This window comes from Callospermophilus lateralis, chromosome 14 (assembly GCF_048772815.1).
Source record: "Callospermophilus lateralis isolate mCalLat2 chromosome 14, mCalLat2.hap1, whole genome shotgun sequence".
Taxonomy (NCBI): Eukaryota; Metazoa; Chordata; class Mammalia; order Rodentia; family Sciuridae; genus Callospermophilus; species Callospermophilus lateralis.
Window position 1 is genome coordinate 64,304,140 of NC_135318.1, and position 13,770 is coordinate 64,317,909.

Here is a 13,770-nt window from a genome sequence, read left to right on the forward strand (position 1 = left end):
AGAGAAAAGGGAACAGAAGGCAGGCTGCTGGACTGCTGGGATTCTACAGGATGGAACAACAGAACTATCCAGTAGCAAATATGCTTTTCTCTCAAGAAAAGGAAATAATGAGCCTGAGGTGATTTAGGAATCATCAGAATTGAGACTCTCTCCACATCCTCAGGGGAAAGGCACATTCCCACTTGAGGTCAACATGTCACAATGTTGCTTCCTAGAGCTTTGGGGAAAGACCCTAATAGATCTGTAGGTGTGGAACTGCTGCCTAAAGCCCTGGAGGCCACCACTTCAGTTGGTCAAAAGGGAACGCCAACCCAGTATGCTTGTAAGGTGCGGTATGAGACCAAAGGAGATCATTACTGAGCCTTAAGATCTCATGGAATATGCTTTGCTAGGCATTGGACTTGCTTAAGACCCATTATTCTTTTCTTCCTTCAAGTTTATCTTTGATTTTGGGAAGGGGGATGTCTATCCTATGCACACCACACCATTGTATTATGGAAGCACATACCTTGCAGGATTTCTCAGTTTCTGAGTTCTAGAAGAATTTTGCCTTAGGATTAATCATACAACCAGTTCCTCTTGTGTATGACTTCAGTGGTATTTGGATGAGACTTTGGATCTTACAGTCGATGCAAGAATAAGTTAAGATTTTAAAGACTATGAGAACAGAATAAATGCATTTTGTATGCAAGAAAGACATGAATTTTGGGTGGTCAGGAACAAAACATTATTACCGAATGTTGTATCTTCCCCAAATTCATATGTTGAAACCTGAACCATAAGGATGGCTATACTTGGATATAAGGACTCTACTGAAGAAATTAAAACTAAGCAAGAGCATAAATTTGGGGCACTGATCCAATAACAGTAGTGTTGTTTACCAGATGAGACATCAGACAGTTCTTTCCTTCTGCTTTTGTCTCTGTCTCTCTCTTATTTTCTGTCCCCACATCAGTAAGAAGAAGTAATATGAGCAACAGCAATATGGGGGCAGTCTACAGGCCAAAAAGCAGAGACCTCAGAATGTGGGTCTCTTCATTCTCTAAAGGAAGAGTTTGTGCTAGCCTCTATTTTGTGAGTGTTAACAGCACAACTCTGCTTGTACCTTGATGTTGGACTGCAGACCAAATAACAAAAATTAGTTTCTGTTGATTAAGTCACCCAGCCTATAGCATTTTGTTATGGTAGCATGAGTAAATGTATATGGGCACCATCACCATGGTGTGCTGCAGCTTTGCATAAAGACATGTGGATGACTTCATAATGGTGGAAGAAATGTTATTGCAATGGATAAACCATTTGGGGAGAAAGTATTTAACAATGTTCTGTACATGTCAAGAGACAATTTCTTAAAAGAGGGATTAGTAAAATCATGTAACTTTATAATGGAATATAGGGATATAATTTGGCATTTAGTTGATTTATCGATTCGGGACCAAAGGGAAGACCCCCCCAAGGATCAGCATATTGGTTGTTACAATATGCTGAGATCTTTCTATAGGAAAAACTCCTTTGTGTTTAGAATAATGATAATTCATATCCTTCTTTCTTGAACATTATTACGTTTTAAATGTGAGGTGTCCCTGAAAAGCTCACATGTGGGACAATGCAAGAAGATTCAGAGGAGAAATGATTGGGTTGTGAGAGTTAAACCTGATTAATCCCTGATAGGGATTAACCAATTGGCAACTGAAATGGTAGGGTGTGGCTGGAGGAGGTGGGAATGGCTTAGGGGTATATATTTGTATATGGCAAGTGGAGACCATCCTCTTTGCTTCTTTGATCATCATGTGAGCTGCTTCCCTCTGACACACTCTTCCACCATGATGTTCTGCCTTACATTGAGTCCTAAGGAATGGAGTCAACCTTCTATGGACTAAGACCTCTGAAACCATGAGCTCTCTAATAAACTTTTCCTCCTCTACAATTGTTCTGGTTGTGTTTTTTAGTCACAGTGGTGAAATAGTGGACTAAACAAACATCTTCCCCCATCCTCCATTTCTAAATGTTGTTTTGATAGTTTTTAAATGAGGTCAGAGCTGTAAGGGGTTATACATGAGTGGATTTTAAAATTTTCTTTTTTATGCCTATTTTTTTTTAAATGAACATTCAAAATTCAAGCTGGAGACATTTAGATCTACGTAAGTATTGTTGCCTTTATTGTCCAGCTGGGAACTATGAAATTAATACATTTTCTTAAGGTCCTACAAGCCATAGTATTCCTTGTCTTTTTATGTCACCCTAAAGTATCATGACTAGTGAAAAAGGGTCCAGGTAATCTAACTTAATGCATGTGTTGGCACTACAAATTGTTCACCCTCTTTTTTCTTCCTTGGATCCTTTGCCCACCCTTTGCTGCCTTGCCTTGTACCCATGAAATCTCATTTCTTGCCTAGACTCCTTCACCTTGCTATCTGGCTTTGCTAAATGTCAGTAAATAAGAGATGTTCATCAATGACAGGAGTCGGAGGTCAAGATATTTACTGCTTTCCTATGGTTCTGGAAGGTCTGGTTCCCACTACAGCAGTGTTTGCCAATATGAGGCAGTTTGGCCTCCCAGGGAACTGTTGGCAATGTCGGGAGGCATTTCAGATTGTGGAGATGAGGATTTTTTTTAGCATATAGTTGGTAGAGGCCAGAAATACTATAAAACATGCTGCAATGTGCAGGACATCCCCACCTAATACAGAATTATCAGGTGTAAAATGTCAAAAATGCTACTGTTGAACAATCTTCTGGGTACGCTCTCTCCTCCCTCTTTGTCTCTCCTCCTCCCTCTATATATCTACATTATAAAGACATAAAAAGAATAACTCCTATTAGATGAATCTGTGAAACTTATCTGTAGTGTTCGTATCTGTAGCTCCTTCTACATCTAGCAACACGGTACCTTCACTTTGCTCCTCAGGCCTTACTAAAGGAGAGGGAAAAGAACTCTTTCTGTTTCTATCAAGATTCTTCAAAAACCCTTGAAAATTTTCACTTAATTTCGCTCTCATTTCTATAAAATTCCCTTCATTAAACTCTCCTTGGTTAAAATTCTTAAGGGTACAGTCTTTCTTTCTGGGATTCTGGCTCCTGTGGAATTTAGGTCCACATATAATAGTTGACATTTCACATTATGTTCAGATTGTTTAAATTAGAGGTGAAATGGCAAACTCTTCAACTAGTCTTAAGTGTTTACATTTATTGAGGATGTTTCTGAGCCTCCCTTCTTTATAAGTCCTTGATGAAAATTAACTCATTTGATGTTCACAAGAGTTTTGTGATTTGGTTGCAAATCCGATTCCCACTTTAAAAATGGTAAAATTAAAACACAGGAGTGACATGTTCTGCACAGGTTCACAGACTGAAGATGGCTCTTGACATTCATACCTAGACATTATGGCAAACAGGCATCTCAAGACAAAGAAAGCTGTAGTTGACTCCAGTTAGCTAGTCAAATGGGAAGCAATGGCAAATTTTCAGAGTGGCATCTGGGGCCATTTTGATGGCATTCCACCTTCCTTGATTCTCTGTCCTTAACTTCTTCCTGCCTCCTGTCCTTCCCTTTTATTTTTTGTTTTTCCTTCTGCATTATTCTTGCATGCATCTGTAACTTCTACTCCTTCTTCTCTTTGCCTTTGCCCATTTTTCTAAAAGTTAGGTTTGTTTCTGGGATCTGAATGTTAAAATATCCTAAGTTCTGTTTTCATTGAGAGTAGCACTCAAACCATCAGGAACAGAATATTAAATTATGCAATATAATAGTATGCATGAAATATTAATTAAGCCTATTCTTGGGATGTCATGAAATGTTAGGCATAAAATTATTTAAACATTAGTTTTCCAAATGCCAGTGACTTGATATGACAATATAAGCCGATTTCACCAGAAATGCATAACATATAATGAATTGATTGATAAAGACTATGCTTAGGCAATACAGAGGAAAAAAGGTTTTAATTATAGATGTGCATATTATAGAGCAGTAGGAAGGCAAAGTGATATAATTTATGTAAGAGCTTTGGTTTGAAAACATAAAATGTTGATTTGGGGAAGTAATAGTCTCTCCTTCCTAAAGAATTGTGGCACACAAGTAAAGTATTGTTATTGTTTCACATGCAACGATCCTAAAGATGGTAACTTCTTCCCATCCATTTTTCACAATAAATATCTATTAAAATAATTAATATCAAAAGCTGAGTGTGGATGACACTATGATAAATGGATGCATTGATGGAAAAATGAAACAAGATTTTGTTTTAGAGTGAATATTGGCTTTTCATTAGGTCAACTCAAAATATGTAACATGTAAAAAACTATCTAGAATTGACAGCTTCCTTAAAGAAGTTTAAATACTAGTTCTAAAGATATACAAGTTATTTTCCAAGGAAAAATATCTCAAATTTCTATGAATATTGAGAGCAGTATCCAACATTCTTTCCTATACTTGTAAATGGAAAGACTTAGGACTGGAAACTTATGCTTTTAAATTCAAAGCACTTTTCTACTTTGTCCTCTCATGGGCAAAAGGATAGCCTCAAATATTAAGGAAATAAAAGCTCTGTATTTGTTCATGATGATTTTTTTAATGACAATATCTCACGTGCAGGATAAGAACAGGAATATTCTCACTTGTCTTTTCAGAAACTTCAAAGAAATCAGGATAAGGTTCCTTCTACCTAACAGTCTTCAGGGTTTTAAAAATAGGAGGAGTAAATTCATTGCACTGTTCATTCTTCGTAAGGTATGGAATGTGCTGGGGTGCATAACACTGAAATTCACATGAAAGTGACACAAAGTTACATTTTGTGTACATCACTTTAATTAGTGTTAGAGGACTTTCAACAAAGTTATTGAATGAAGAATCTTGTGGTACTGCTTAAGAAATAGTCATGTTTCTTTGAGGACTTCCTCATAATCACCTTCTAGCTTTAGGAACATTGGGATTATAAAATATGTACTTCATTTCATGGCCATAAAAAGAGATAAGTGAAGGTCATTAACCTTATCATGGAATGAGAAGGGTCATGCTACTTCTTGGGTTCATAAACTGTGACGGCTAATTATGAAACCTCTTTACTTTTAGACTAAGTCTACCCTAAGAGATTCACACAAACAAAGAAGTATCCAATGATTACACCATATTTTTCTTATTCCCAGTCAGGTGCAAGATTAAGAAAATATCCTGCTAAATAAAATGAATAAATTAACTTGGAAGATATTTGCTGTATTCTGTGTTTTATGTAAACAGAAAATCTTTTCTGTTGAGGATAGTTGATGTGATAATATAACCTAGTTGCAGAAGTATAAAGATGACTTTGGGATTTGAGATTCCCCTAGAAAGAAACCCATTTGCAACTGAGAAGAAACCCCACTCTCAGAGTTGCCACATGCACCCAAATCCTTCAGCACCTTGCTTCTCCAAGTACAGCCTACAGCACCGACCTTGACAGAAATGCAGAACCTCAGATCTCACTTCAAACTCACTGAATCTGAATCAGCATCTTGAGAAGGCTCCTAGTGCTCAATGTTTATATTAAAATTTGTGAAGCACTGCTTCACAGATCAGTTGTCTCGCAGTAATCATCTACCAGAACAGCAATGGTATTTACACTGAATTACAGCCCTGAGTTTTCCCCCACCATGCCTAGATCAAAACTGCAATAAAATCAAAAGTGATATAATTGATTTTATAACTGAGAAGTGCTTCTTTCATACAAATAGTTATAACATCAACTATTAACTTGTTTGAAATGCAAATAATTACACCCCATCCCAAACCTCTGGGTTTGAGACCCAGGCATCTGTAGTTGCATAGGCCGACAGGTGACTCCACACAGAGAGTGGCTGCAGGGTGGTATCTGGAATTTGCAAACAAGCAGAAAATAGACACTCCAAAATGTAGCTTAAAGGGAAAATGGATTTCTTCCATGTGAAAAATGCTGTTTTAAAATATTAGTACAATAATATGTGTGGACTGGACTACAGTTACTGTACTTTCTCCAATTTCATAAATTCTTGTATTTCAAAAAGCACAGTAGGTTCCTTTGGGAAACCTATTTCCCAATATGGTGACTTTTTGCTGTTTTGAATACCCATTCCCATTGTCTGTATTGACTATGTCATGGTTTTTACTTTGAATAATTTTCACCAGAGACCACAGGAGAATTACTTTATCTATAAGGGTTTGGAGAGTAGGGATTGTGTCTTTCTCTTGTATAACTCTCAGACACCTAGAATGATGTCTGTGACATCATTGATGCCTAATATATGCCTTCTAGATGTTCATGTTTTTGTTTGGGGTTGAAAAGGCCCATTTTTGTCTTGTTCTAGTTTGATAATTTATTTTAGTTCATTCTATTTTTTTTTAAAGATGAAACATTATCTGTAAGGCAGTTTCGAGATCTTTTATTTCAAAGTAAGCAATATTCAGTACCTCTCCTTTTATATATTAAGCACTAGGAAAAAAATCTAATGTCATAGAAGGTCTTTTACCCCCCAGTAGTACAATTGAAACATTTGACATAACATAAAATATGTCTCCATTTTCATGCATTTAAATTTCTAATTGTTTCTAGGTCCCTTGGAGAGCGTTTCTAGGTCAACGAAGTACTCACACTGTGCTACGTTACACGTTCCAAGAGTTCAAGTTAGTCTTGACTCTGTGACACTCACAAAATAGAGTGCTAGCACAGGTTCTTCCTTTATACAATAGTTAGAAAAAAAATCCTAAGAAAAAAATGTGACTATTTGACTGTCAAATACAGCTCTTAGATGCCTGGCTGACAATGATATTCTTAGCTCCTTAATATTTATTTCCCCTTCTTCCAGGTTGCTTTCTAATCCAGTTTTAATACTAGAAGAATTTTTTTTAGAGATGACAAATTGTTAGATATATAGCATTACATTATGATTATTGACTTCTAACCCTCATCTCCTCTCACTTCCAATGTAAAGAAATGATTAAAGGATGAAAAAAAATGAGAGGAGGGATACGGGGTTGGAATCATTGTATCAGCTATTTGGACACAGTACAAAGTACCATCCACTTGCCATGACCTGAGAGGATGTTTGTGAGATTTAATGCAACAGGAGCCAGACAAGAATCAAAACAATGGCTGGCTCAGAACTACTCAGTATGATTTAGATGAGATGTGGCAAAATCCCACTAAAATGACCTTATTTGTAAGAATGAAGAATGAAGGTGAAGTGGGACAGCAGAAAAGGCTCCATGCAGAATCCTTTTAACCACTGTGATTCCACAGCATTCCTAAATAGCTGCCTGGGAGATCTGAGGCCAGCCTGTCACTTAGAAGAGCTTTGTCCAGAACACTCTGCTGAAGCAGCAAGAAGGCTGCATGCTGTCCCTGGAATCAATAGCAGCTGTACTGAAAATCAGTTGTGTCTAAGATTGCTTTCCAATGTGCTTCCTGTGGACCAAGCAAACAGGGAAGACCAAACTTCAAACTTTAGCATCTTTCTCTTATTATACACCAGAGATTGATGACTTCCATTGTCCCTCTTGGTCTGGTATCTGAGATTCTGTCTGTTTTATTAGCAGCCCTTTACTGTCATATTGAGGAGGTCTTTAACTGTCTCCACATGTACAATGGAAGATTTGAGGAAAAGCAATTCAGGTTATTTTGAGGAAAAAATGCTGTCTGGTATTTCCCTTATCTCTTCAAAGAAAGAGGGCAAAAAGGACAAAATAAACTTTAAACTATGAGAGGCCGGGTATAAGACAAAAGCAAAGACTTGTAAGGGATTATGTAGGAATGGAGTTATAAACTGAATGCTCACACCCTTCCCTATTTATATGTTGAGATACTAACCCCCAGTGTGATATTAGGAGCAGGGACCTTTTGGAATAGTTCAGACCTCAGGGTGGAGCAGTCATGATAGGATTAGTGTTTCATAGAAGTGATCTCAGGAGCTCACTCTGCTCTCTTACCACATGACACAGTGTGAAGATAACTGTCCATGAACCAAGAAGCGACCCCTTCCCAAATACCAGATCTGCCTTAACCTTGGGTTTTCCAGCCCCCAGGTTATAAGAAATAAATTTAAAGTTTCTCAGTCCATGGCATTTTGTTGTTGTTGTTGTTGTTATGGAAACCTAGTATATTGTATAAAACATTTTGTGGGGCAAGTCAATTCAGACATGTTTCAACATCATTTCCCACAGGAATATGGCTCCATTCCAGAAGCTGAGTTGGGTGAAAACATGTTAATTTCTAATGAAGTAGATTCAAAACAAGGAAACAATTAAAAGCAAATAAAAAATAAAAATTTAAGTTGAATAATTCCCAAAGATGCACTGTTTATACAAATACGGAACACATAATGAAATACATAAATGCAAAATATTTTAGAAAAAATATACAACTATAAATACAAAAAGAAACTGAATAATTATGAAGAAGAATCTAGGAAGTTTAGTCTTGAATTCAATATATTTTACTTATTAGGCATATTTATAGAATTCCTAATTCCATTAATACCAAATATATCTTAAATTTGAAGTAGTTATAGATAAATGGAAAAAAATAGTAGTATAAAGAGAAGCACATTACATTCGTTTTAAACCACTGGTCTCAGAGATTTTTAAATCATTACTTGGGAGACTAAATTGTACAGAGTTATCTTAAAAGAATAGATCATATAGCAAAATTGTTTAAGCCCTTATTCAGAGATTATAGATTCCTTGAAAAATGGCTTTTACCTTTTATTGTTTTTGTGTTCTTTTAAAATATATATGCAGTATATAAACTATATGCTTGGTTAAGTGAAAGTTTTATATACAAGAGTGTTCAGAGAAGCATTATTTATACAATGGCCAGGGCTAATCATTACTGGGAAAAATTCATATACTACCATCCTAGAATGAATAAATAAATTGCATTTTTGTCATTTAGAGGAAAATATAGAACCTTATTGTTTTTAGATTTAGACAGGAAGAATGAATGTAAATGTATTAACCATTTGTTTCAAGAAACTAAACAAACAAAAATAATAATAAAATTAATACATAAGGGAGATTTTTAAGAGATTTTCTTAAGTGATTTTAATAAATTATTGGATCAAATAAAAGTAAAAATAACTATAATATTATATGAATCATTTAAATTATTCTCTGAAAATATGTATAAAATATGAAGCATGTATTTCCCTTCTGTTTATTTATATATTCTAATATTTTCTGCAGTGATGACACATTCATTTATCAGTATTTAATTGCACCTGTCACTAAGTCAGACCCTGGGAGGTGCACAGTAGAAAAAACAGACAAGGTTCCCGTCTTAGACAGTTCATGGTCTGTTGGAGAAGAGAGACAGCACATTAGTTATGTTAGGAAGTTGTGGTGGTATCATGAGAAGGCAGACAGACACTTTGTAATCTGGAGCTGTGATATTACATACCAAATAAAGGGGTCAAATTGGGGAAGATGAATTTTCTGGCAAAGATGAATTTTCTGGCAAAAGTAGGAGGCACAGGAACACTATACATTTTCAAGGTACTGAAAGTCATCCATGGTGACAGTGGCTGTGTATCTGTGTGTTTATATGTGGGAGAGAGACAGGGAAAAGATTGGGGGTTAAATGCAGGTGGAGGATCAGATACAAAAGGACTTTTAAGACTCAGGTATTTGGACTTCAACTTAAATTATTTCTTTTTCTACCATGCAGATGTAAACATGGGAACATAGCGGGTAAGAACCACAACTGTCCATCCTAAATACAGCTTGGACTCTAATGACTGAAAGTACTTGCCCCTTCCCCCCTCATCTCTCTTACCACACCTACAACTTAATCTCCAAATTACCATGTCTTTATTATTCCATTGCTTCATTGGCATATCCCTCTTGCTCCAAGAATCTTGGGATCAGTCAAGTAAACTAATGATTCAATTTTTCAAAAGGAGGCACCAGCAGGAAATTTTTGTCTTAAGATTCTTTGAGTCCCTGATCTCAAAATGCTCGCCCTTTCTACCAATTTTAAACTGTTATGTGACAATATACAAACCTGATACAGACATGCTATTGAAAGACCACATTAAACAAAACTTCAAATCCTTAATAAAATTCTACCTTCCCATTTTTTTTTTTCTGTCTAAAATCCTATTCCACTGCAAGAAATAAACTTAGCCTTGTCTTATTATCATCAAGCTGTGCTGGTGATATGGGGGGAGGTGGCTATCCACAGAAGAAATGGTGTTACTTTCAAACATTTAAATTAAGACAAATAACCACTGAAGGGCTATTTTATTTATTTATTTTTAAATTTTTATAAATTGTAGTTAAAAATATATATAATGTATATATATCTAATATATAACATGCATTTTAGCCATTTTTAAATCTTACAACTCAGTACATTAAATATAATCACAATAATATCACAGTTCATCCCCCAAACTTTTTCTCTTTCCAAAGTGAAACACTGCACCCATCAAATGACAACTCCCTTTTATACTCCCTCTCACTTCTGACAACCCACTATGTAGTGTAGATTTTGCAGAAAATGCTAATATAAAAAGTCTCTTAGGAAAATATACCAGGGGATTATATTGTGATAAAATTAACTACCTTTTATTGAGTGAAAACTGTGTGGCATGCATTGGACCTTCTGCCCCTTTCTTCTCAACTTTAGAGTGACTCAGTGGGTATTTTCAGTACCTTTATGGATGATTTAGCTGACATTATCTATAGTGCTATTAGCAGTGAAACCAGGATCAAAAATTCGGCTCCTGTATTACATATTTCAAAATACCATTTGAAAACGTTATTTCCCATTACAGACTTTTACTCTACTTGGATATTTATTGCAAACAAGTTGCTTATCTGAGATCAAAAAGTGGACAATGAATTCAATGGTACTCTGTATTTTAACTGCAATCTTCAATTATGAACATTTCATTAAGTAGAAATTAATTTATGATACAAAAGACTCATAACAGAAATGCTCAGTAATAAATAGATTGTTCATTAGGAAAAATGTACAACTAGAGGATTAACAAGATATTTTGAATTTTAAATAAAGTTGCTACTTGAATTATCTATTTAAAATTATTTTAGGTGAGAAAATGTAAATATTGATTTGGGAAATTAATCTTTAAATAAAAGTTCCTCTTTTGAACTAAAACAACCCCCAAAGCTATGATATATTCATATTTATATGTGTTAACCTTTAATCCTAGCTATAGTTGTGTCACAACAAAGAAGCATAGGTATCTCTAGATGAATGTTTTTGGAAAATAATTCAGTCTCTTCAGTTCAATGCATTATTCAGATAAATAACTAATAACACTTTAATTCATGCTTTTTAACTCTATGCAGACTTTGAAAATTATTATGAAATAGCATATGTAATGTTTGAAACATTTTCCATACGTATGATCATATATTAACTGCAGGCCATAGATTACTATATTCCCATTAAAATACATCTAACATATATAAGTATATGAATAGATATGTGAATGCCATGTTTTTAATTGGGCAATTAGACGAAGCTGATATTTAGTTTCTTTTTTAATAACTATAAAATTTAAAGGTGCTTCAATTTCAAAATTAGGTATTCAGTGTAATTGTATTCATTTAAGTTGTATTTATTATTTAACTCTACTGATTTTGAGATGAATGTAATGTTCTCTTTATTTCATGCATGAATTGCTTCCTGTGATCTATTAATATTCCACCTCTAAACAGCTTTTAAAATACCATAAGAGTGCTGGGCAGTCATTTTGTCAAGACTGAATATCTGTGTGATTTTTTTTAAACTTAGTTTCACAAAAATTTTAAATACTGTAAAGATAGTTAAGTAAATATTCCTTAAAGAAAACTATTTGCTTAGCCCCAGAACATCATGAATGCTTTGATTGCATAATCAGTTATTTTGCACAAAACTAATTCAATTTAAATAGAGGCTTGCAATAAACTGAGTGCCAGATTGCACTCTAGATTTCACAACAGCAATCTGGGGTTTTCATTTTATTCTATCCTATCAAATTCCCTATAGACAACTTTCTCTAGTTGTCACTCTTATAATATGGCTGCAATCAACATTCAATTTCCTAATAGTTTAGAAAATTAACTATTTACATATCAGTTCTTTGGAGATATCTTGCTGCATAGTTTCTCAAAGAAGGAAGGATAAACAATTAATTGAAACTTGCAATCTTGTTGATAATTAACATCTGCTTTTTGAATAGTCGCATTAAATTTAGGAATGAGAAACTTCTGCAATGATTAATTTGCAGTATTATGAAAGTTTTTCTCAAGTGGGGGAGGGACTACTATTTTCTTTCTCAAATTAAGCATGTGGAACAAGTGCTCTTATAACACTAGTAGAAGAATTAAGCAAAACAGAGCACCAGTTTATAATGATATAATTTATAATGCCAACATATTAATATCATATTTAAGTGGCACAGGAGAATTCACGAGAGTGAATTTTGGTTGGGAACAAAAATAGCAGCTGCTTTGATATCTTTGGACTACTTTGGCAACCAAGATCTTTGTCTGCTGAATGTAGACTATATTTATAGTGTTCCAATTAACTACAAATAATTTCTTTTGAACACGTTTTAATAACATTCTTCACAAAAGGCCACTAAGAAGTATAAATGGTTACATGGCATATCTTAGGGTATTAAGGTAAGAAAGTTCTTCTCATATATATACATTCAGTAAATAACTAATGGTAAGTGAAATTGATTCTGATGTACAAGAAGCTTAACAAATTCTTATTTAAACCGATAGCATGGCTTTAAGACATCATGTTCTCGATTTTATTTATGATGGATATTAAAAGACAAAGATCAACCGGCAACTACAGAGTTGCTGGAGGAAGAGGAAGTCTTGTCTGTGGATCAACCAAAACCAAAATGAGTTCAGGGTAGAAACACCAGCAGCAGAAGTTAATCAGTGATAAACTTGATTGATTCCTGCACAACATGTACTTCAGCTGAGTGGAACTTCACTGCTTCCTATCTTTTTAATAGTTTGTGAGTCCAGAAAATGTGAGCTATGGGAGTATTTTGGAAAGCTCCATCTTCAACTTTTACCTGAAATTCAACTGCATCTAGGAGACCTGGTATAATTGGTTGCGGGGGGAAAAAGTACAAATTATTTCATATTCATAGAGCGATTAAATGAAAAAAAATTCTACCTATCTGCCTAAATAAACTATGAACCATTAAAAATAAGCCACACAGAAAATGACATTTTACAATTGATCAATTTTTCTTAAATTGTAAATGTGAAAAGATTTCTTTGGTTAAGAAAATTGATATATTTTCATGCAAAAAATTTGAGAAAACACAGATGATGAATAAGCAAACTATTATCTGATTTTCCAAGATTTTCCAACATTTGTTTAGCAGCATTTGTACAATATTTTCAATTCAGTCATGGATTACATTATTATAATACTCTAAAAATAAAAGTAGCTCTCATTGAATTTAATGAAAATTATAAATATATGTCATGCAACTCTTTTGGTCCTGGAGGGAGTTGTCTGATTCAATTTCCCATTACCTTTTCTCCACTGAAATCTACAGAGGAGCCAAATAACAAGAGAACTAAAAGCAGAGGAGTAATTTGGTTTCAAAAATATCTGGGGGAGATGCAGATTAATTCAGACAATTTTCCCACTTCTTTGATTCAGCTCTTTAAGTGACCCCCTTTCAATTTCTTTATCTTGTGTCAACAGGCTACAAGATTGTTGCAAAGGAATACATCATTTTATTGGTTGACAAGCCAAAAATAGTTTGCTTAAAGAATGC

The 13,770-nt window shown here is 34.6% G+C and overlaps 1 protein-coding gene across 1 annotated transcript in view; it reads right to left on the reverse strand.

The window, feature by feature from the left end:
* The window catches only part of Lrrtm4 (leucine rich repeat transmembrane neuronal 4), a 725,909-nt gene that overhangs the window by 14,371 nt on the left and 697,768 nt on the right, over positions 1-13,770 (reverse strand). The window lies entirely within an intron of this gene.